The sequence below is a fragment of the Limanda limanda genome, chromosome 17 (assembly GCF_963576545.1).
Source record: "Limanda limanda chromosome 17, fLimLim1.1, whole genome shotgun sequence".
NCBI classification, from domain to species: Eukaryota; Metazoa; Chordata; class Actinopteri; order Pleuronectiformes; family Pleuronectidae; genus Limanda; species Limanda limanda.
In genome coordinates this window covers 10,465,415-10,472,549 of record NC_083652.1, presented here as the reverse complement: position 1 = coordinate 10,472,549, position 7,135 = coordinate 10,465,415, and positions in this window count along the sequence as shown.

Here is a 7,135-nt window from a genome sequence, read left to right as displayed (position 1 = left end):
AAATCCAGAGGATTTGAAAAAGCTACTGTGGAGCTTTAAAACCAGACAGTAGCTTCTGGTACTGACACACATCCCCACGGCAGAGTGTGTTTACACTCCAATATTAGGAAAGTGATATTTGATTCTGATAATTTAAACTGAAATAGAGTTTCATGCTCTTGGTCTGTGGCCATAGATTCTGCAGAGCATCTGCAAACCTGAGCAGAAATTAGAAAATCAAGTCATCTTCTAATATGGTTTGGTAGTCTAGAGGCAGCTTTCCACTGGGTGTAGGGCGAATATGGTGCAGTGTTAATGTAGCACCCAGTAATATCACACTGATTTATATGCATAAGCATATCATTACTTTACACAGCTACTCCAGTTACATCCAGATTAGTAGTAGTGTATCACCACAGTACAACCTCAACACTCCTGGGGTTTATTAACTCAATAATAAAGCAGGATTAGTGTATCTATTTTTAACCAATATGATCAGTACTGCAAAGCATACTTCATTGATCCTTGTCTAGTATTCTTTTCTCCCTTCCTATCGTAGGGGAAGGTCGGCAGCAGAATAGTGCATGTTAGGATTTGAGGGATTGCATCTCTAGTTCAAGGACACATTGTCCCTGAGCTTTTTTGCTGAGGAAAGACACAGCAGTGCCCACATGTGCGCCTCTATGGACTGTACACAGGCTGCATGCCTGGAAGAATATGATGGTGTGATAAATGCGTAATGTAAATGTAATAGAGCGTAAACAATATTCCCTTTTAGACGCCTTGACAGCTGTGGACAGGACTAAATTGTGGTGACCGGTTAAGGCTCTGACTAAAGGGCCAATTAAAAGAAAAACAGCATGACATGCCCTGGTTTCACCTTGGAACCGGAATAACCTCCTCCATCCCATGTAGTTGATGCTAATGGTTTGGGGATGGGAAGAAAAAAAATACGGGGGTGAGGAAAATTGGGTTCATGATTTCAATGAGCGAATGAAGGGAGGTCTGACAGCTGTCTTTACTCCATCTGTGATTTCACTGGAAATATTCTCCTTTTTAATGGTTGCCATCACATTCCCTTTAGGGCACACCCACTCCCTGTATTGTCCAATACACACACACACACACACAGACACACACACACACACACACAATAATCGTTACCCCTGACTGAATGAAGACAGCACAAACAAAAACCTGCCAACAGTGTTATTCTCTGCGCAATCCGTAAGCGTGAGCAGCACGTGCACTGTGCTTAACTGCAAAATAAATAAATAAATAAAATACAGTGGGACCACGAGCAAACAATGGCGGTGTTTAAATTCTCAGGGGATGAATTTCAAATTTGAAATTAGCTCCACGTTACCTGCGTGTAATGATGCACCGGCTCTACATCATGAACGGGAAAGCGCCTGCATATTTAAATTCGCGGTGGTGCGGTCACAGGTGTGTGTGTGTGTGTGTGTGTGTGTGTGTGTGTGTGTGTGTGTGTGTGTGTGTGTGTGTGTGTGTGTGTGTGTGTGTGTGTGTGTGTGTGTGTGTGTGTGTGAGTATGCATACGCGCAGTGGCTCGGGGACATGTCCCGGTCTTTGTGTGGACCGACAAGTGAACGGGCTCGTCCCCTTCGGAGGTGAAGCTCATCACAGCCGTGTCTTGGCCTCTCCGGCAGCAGCGGCGAGTGGGGGAAGGGAGGGAGGCACCAACTAACTCCGTCCACACACACACACACACACACAGGGAGAGGGGGGGGGGACAGGCCTGTTAGCCCAGCGACAAGTGCACAACTTTGTCCCACTTGTCCCCCGCTAATCAGCGCGCCGTGCCCGCTAGCAGCTGCTCGGCGAGCCGCCGGATCTGCGTGTCCTCTCGCCGTCAGAGGACACGCGGTGACACCCCGCATCAAAGCCCCGCAAACACTCAAGTGAACCCTCGCTTTCACTCCCGCTTCTGTCTCCGGACTCCACCGCCATCCCGGTGCCCGAGCTCCGAGCCGAGGGCACCGGGAGCAGGAGGAGGAGGAGGAGGAGAGGAAGAAAAAAGTCACACATACTCAACCCGGGAGAATCTCCTCGCTGCTTTCTGGTGCATCGGGTGTTCGGACCGGGACGACCCGCCGGCGGTGACACCGCTGCGAAGAGCAGCACTTTAAAAATAACAAAGACAACAGTCCGTTCTCCACCTCTCCATGGCTGTCTCCCTCTCTCTCTCTCCCCTTCTCTCCCTCTCTCTACCTCTCCCTCTCCCCTGTCTCTGTGCGCGGAGCCGAGGCTGCACCGCAGAACGTGCACAGCGCCCCAAGCGTTCACTACACACATTACCACCGATTAGTGGTACACTGATTCCTCTTCTTCTCTTTCTCAGGTGATAAATATCTCGAAAAAGAGGTCGCTATTCCCTTCAGTGATTTTTTAAATAAACGATATTAAAAATTCGATTCAAATACCAACACACCCTAAAGACTATTGCACATGGGGTGACACTTTATTTTATTATTATTTCATATTAAAAGTAAAGACCTTCTCAAGAAATTATCACTATTTAAACATCAATCTCAATACCTTTTTATAAACAGTTGTGTCAAAGAGTCTGGCTGCAGTATCTGTCATTAATCCCACCCCCTTAATGTCATGGGACATGGACCAGACTAAAAAGGACAAACTAGACGCAATATAATTTGTTTGTCATATATGGTTTCTGTTATTTTACATTGGTGCATACTCAAAATCTAGTATAATTTTTTTCCAGTATGCTTAGATTCAACGCATAAAAAGTGGGGTGAAACATCGTGATTGACAGCTAACCCTAAACCGTAACATAAACAATGCAGACAAAATTTGCCTTTATTCTTAGATGTTACGTTAAGAAAAATATCTGGATTATTTTCTTGATTAATCTTTGATTTATTTAGTTGCATTGGTGTTTTCTTATTATTCATAGTGATGTATAATAAAGTTGGTGGGGACAATGGTTAAAGTATAAAATATAAATAATCATTATTATTTTGTTGTCCTTAATGATGACATAAATGCTGCTTTCCTGTTTGCACATGAAGCATAGAAAGTAGAAATTTCCCATTTGACTGTTGCAAGAGCAGGTGAGACAACGATGTGCTTTAAAAGCTGGAAGTCAGCATTTTTTCAGTCCAACCGTAGACTGCACTAGATGGCTCCACTGATTACTTCATAAGGGGTGGCTGTGCTTTGATCAACTAAATCTTCTCAGCATGGCACAAGAACAGATTGTGGAAAACTGGCCAGCAGCATGACAGGTTAATAGTAGATCGTCTGTATATAAAGATGGCTGTAGTGTGGCGCCACGGTCTCAATCAAATTAAGGAGTGACAGACCTCCGCTGAAAAAACGCTACAGTGCCATCACAAAATTAGAAACACATTAAATCCTTATTTTCTTGCTGAGATTAAGTCCAAGTGAGGCACACAGCCTTTATACGTTGAAACTACAAGCAGTGATCCTTTGAAGCAAGACATCTATTGCCGCAATGTTTCAGTTCAACTGATGATTTTTCCACCATTACACACGCTTGACGTGTCATTACTTAACTTAAGCTTACAACACAAAGACTAAGAGACGGACCAAACGCAGCAATAATGGCCTGTGTCAGTTTGTGTGCTTTCATACCAGACAGTCACTGAGCAGTCACATGGTTTTACTGACTCCAAGATGAAAGGCCAGTGGAACGTCATCAAAACCATGTATGCGTTTGATTATGTAATTACACCAAAACCATTTAGGATCACTGGAATGAACAGGGATATACATTTCACACTCCGTCACACCACATCACAAGAACTGCCCGCTCACATCTACAAAACCTGTTAAAGTGTGAACAGTACACAGCGCCTCCAATATTCATGCCAGTGACACAAAAGATGAAAAAGACACTCCAGCTTCCTTAGGGTAGAAAATGGTTTTGGGCAGCAACAGCTTAAACATCCTGATACTCAAATACTCTTCGTGCATCTATCATTTTTCCATCCATCGGCTGTCTTTCAGTTATTGTTCATAAAACATTTCAGTGTTCTGCTAACATAGATTTCAAAGGTCAGCATTTCTTCCGCTAGAAAACCTTGACTGTGATTCAGAGCCTCAGGCTGATGATGTGTCAACAACATATCACATCAACCTCCAGTCATGACACTGATTCCTTCACAGACAGTGCTCCATCATAGCAGCACACTATACAAGTAACTAGAAGTGCAACAGTCGATCTATCAATTGATTGATCAATCAAAATAACATCATCTACACCTAATTTGATTATCGATAAATCATTTTTAGAAGTATGGAATGTTAAAGTTTTCTCGTTCAAGCTTCTTGGATGTGAATATTTTCTTGTTTCACTTCATCATGTAAGATATAAATAGAATATTTTTGAGATTTGGATTAGTGGTCGGAACAAACTAATCGCTCTGTATTCAAATGATTACCTTTATTGTTTGAAAAATGCTAATTTCTACGAAGTTCTTCGTAGCTATGGACTGTAGATAGGACATCAAGTCTACTTCCTCACACTGTACAAAAAATAAAGTCAAAATATCTCCCATAAAGGTTACCCTTCTGCAGGTGACAGCATTTGGAGGCATTGCTTTTCAAGGTCCCGCAAATACACAAGCTCGACCAATCTGTCAGTCTCAGCTGTCAATCATGTTAATTTTTATAACATCAAATATTAAAACCAAACTTATTACAAAAATTAACACTTGAACATAAATCAGGGTGATTAAAACGTCAACTTTTGACTTTGAAACACGTCTCACTAACGAGGAGCCAGAGTTTATGACCTGTACTGCAGCCAGCCACCGGGGGGCGATCAAGATTTTTTTTGGCCTCACTTTTGGAAGCTTCACATCGTCCATCTTTAAATATTCTCTTTGGCCGTAGCCCTTAGCAAAAGCTTCACTTTTCAGAAATATTTAACTGTTGATAATCTAAGACTATTGATAACTAACTGATGCTTTCTGTCAGGCACTAACTTGCTCATCAGTTCAGAGTTTTCAAATCAACTCAGACTGATTTCTTATGATGAATAACTAAGCCTCCTCAGTGTTGTTTGTGTCTGTTTATTCTGATGAAGTTCTTGTATGGCTCAAATTGTGCAAAACTTGCCTTCACTTGACTGAAGAAGGGACTGAAGGCTAAAGATGATCTGAAATGAAATATTCTATGTATCTTTGTCCGTGTGTTCGTGTGTGTTCATAAATGGTTCACATGACGATGTTGAAGATTCACACACAAATCAACATGTTTGTCTTATTTGTGTTGAGAGCATGTTATTGTTTATAACATAAGACCAACAGGTTTTACCTTAAATCTGATTGTCTTCCTCATGCATCCTCCAGCAGTTCGTCCATTTATTGAGGATTCCATTGTGCAGTTATTAAACCCATGGGTCTGCAGTAATGGTAACATCCCCGTCATCTCAATGAAATGAAAATCACTGGCCAGAGCAGAATGTCGCCATAACAGTTTGTCTTTGCCATCCATTTGTTCCTGGAAGAAAGAAATAAGAAGATATGTTGAGTCTCATGTAAAGAGAAAAGTAACAGTATTTTCTAGGTTGGCGCAGGTTAAAAATTCAGTAATGTGAGAGCAGGAAGTGATGTGACCAGGAGGTTGGTAAACTGAATCTCTCCAGCAGCTTCAAACGTCTGAGTGTGGAGAGTGAACGAAACATTTTCTCCCCTTCCTCAGCAGCTACAAACAAGAAGCCCTGAAGCGACTGGCCCAGTGGAGCTGCTCGAGAGACGGAGGAACAATGGAAGACATTTCACTGCTAAGCTCTGAGGTGGAACTGTATGAACCAGAAGTGGTTATTTATGAAATCAGCCAAGACTGTGCAAAATCTGCTTTCTGCTGTAAAACAGTTGGAGAAATAGCTGTAAATCCTTCACTGAAAGAATTAACATTGTATTGTCAATTCCTATTTTTTCAACCATCATCTAATAATTCACCATGTTGTGTTTTTCTGAGTTATAACAAACATGGCTCCTACAGAGGGATAAACTCACACTTGTTAGATGATTTCAGAGCAAAAATCATTCTAGAGTTTTGTAACATTTTCCAGATTCCTGAACGTCCCTCTGCGATGAAGTGTTACCAGAGGACAACTTAATGTTTCCCAGTTCAGTCCTTTTATTCGTCTTTTGTTCCACCTGTCAGTGTGGATTTAGATTCCCTTGTAGGGCCTTGCCTGAAATAGGCTTATCTCTGCTGAAGACTCTCTGATGGACAAAAGCCCATTAGCACTTGTTATAAAATGAATGCTCCCATTCTGAGCCCACACAATAGACATTGCTATTTTTTTTCTCTAAAAGAATTCACTGAAAGTTAAGACGAACAAAGGCAACAACAAACATCTTTTAAACCCGTCAAAACGAGCAATGGAAAAGTTACGCATTTATTGAGAAACTCAAAACCTGTCGATTGGAATAACCAAATTATTTAGCTAAGGGGGTTTTGAGAAAAGTGTGATGGGAATATTAAAGCTATTCAATGATTGTTTTAACTTCTAAAAATGAGTCATATCAATAGAGCGTTGGAGAATGTATTCTGGAGTCCTGCTGATGTCCTTTGTCCTGGCTGAATATATCATGACTAACAAGCCTTGGACTGGATTAGGCACAGAGGATTGAGCAATTTGCCGATTTAAGTTTATTTCGCTGGGTATTCCAGCTCCTGCATTGACCGCACTCCTGCCGGACGGGAAAAAATCTTATTAAGGCCCATATCCATTTACTACGGTGACATAATACCAAAGACATACATCCGCAGCCATGTATCTAATCGCGAAAGTACATTGTCAGACATCTGCCGCCTTGAAGAAATTCAAATAGATGTAAGCGGTCGGTCTATCGGGGGTCTTCAGTAGTCTGGTCATGGGATGAACATTCGCCGGTCATATCAAATGACGTGCTTTGGTTTTGATGAGGGACAACAAAACCAGCGTGGTACTGACACAGGAGACGATCAGAGACACAATAGACTGATAAACAACACAATGGGAAGTTACTGGTAACCGCGTTTTTCATCCACAGAGATTGAAAAGCAGACGTACCTGCTGGTTAACCTCACTGTGTGCATCTTTGTTTTGTTGTGCCGGATCGCAGACTACTCCCAGCGCTTTTCTATGGATCGA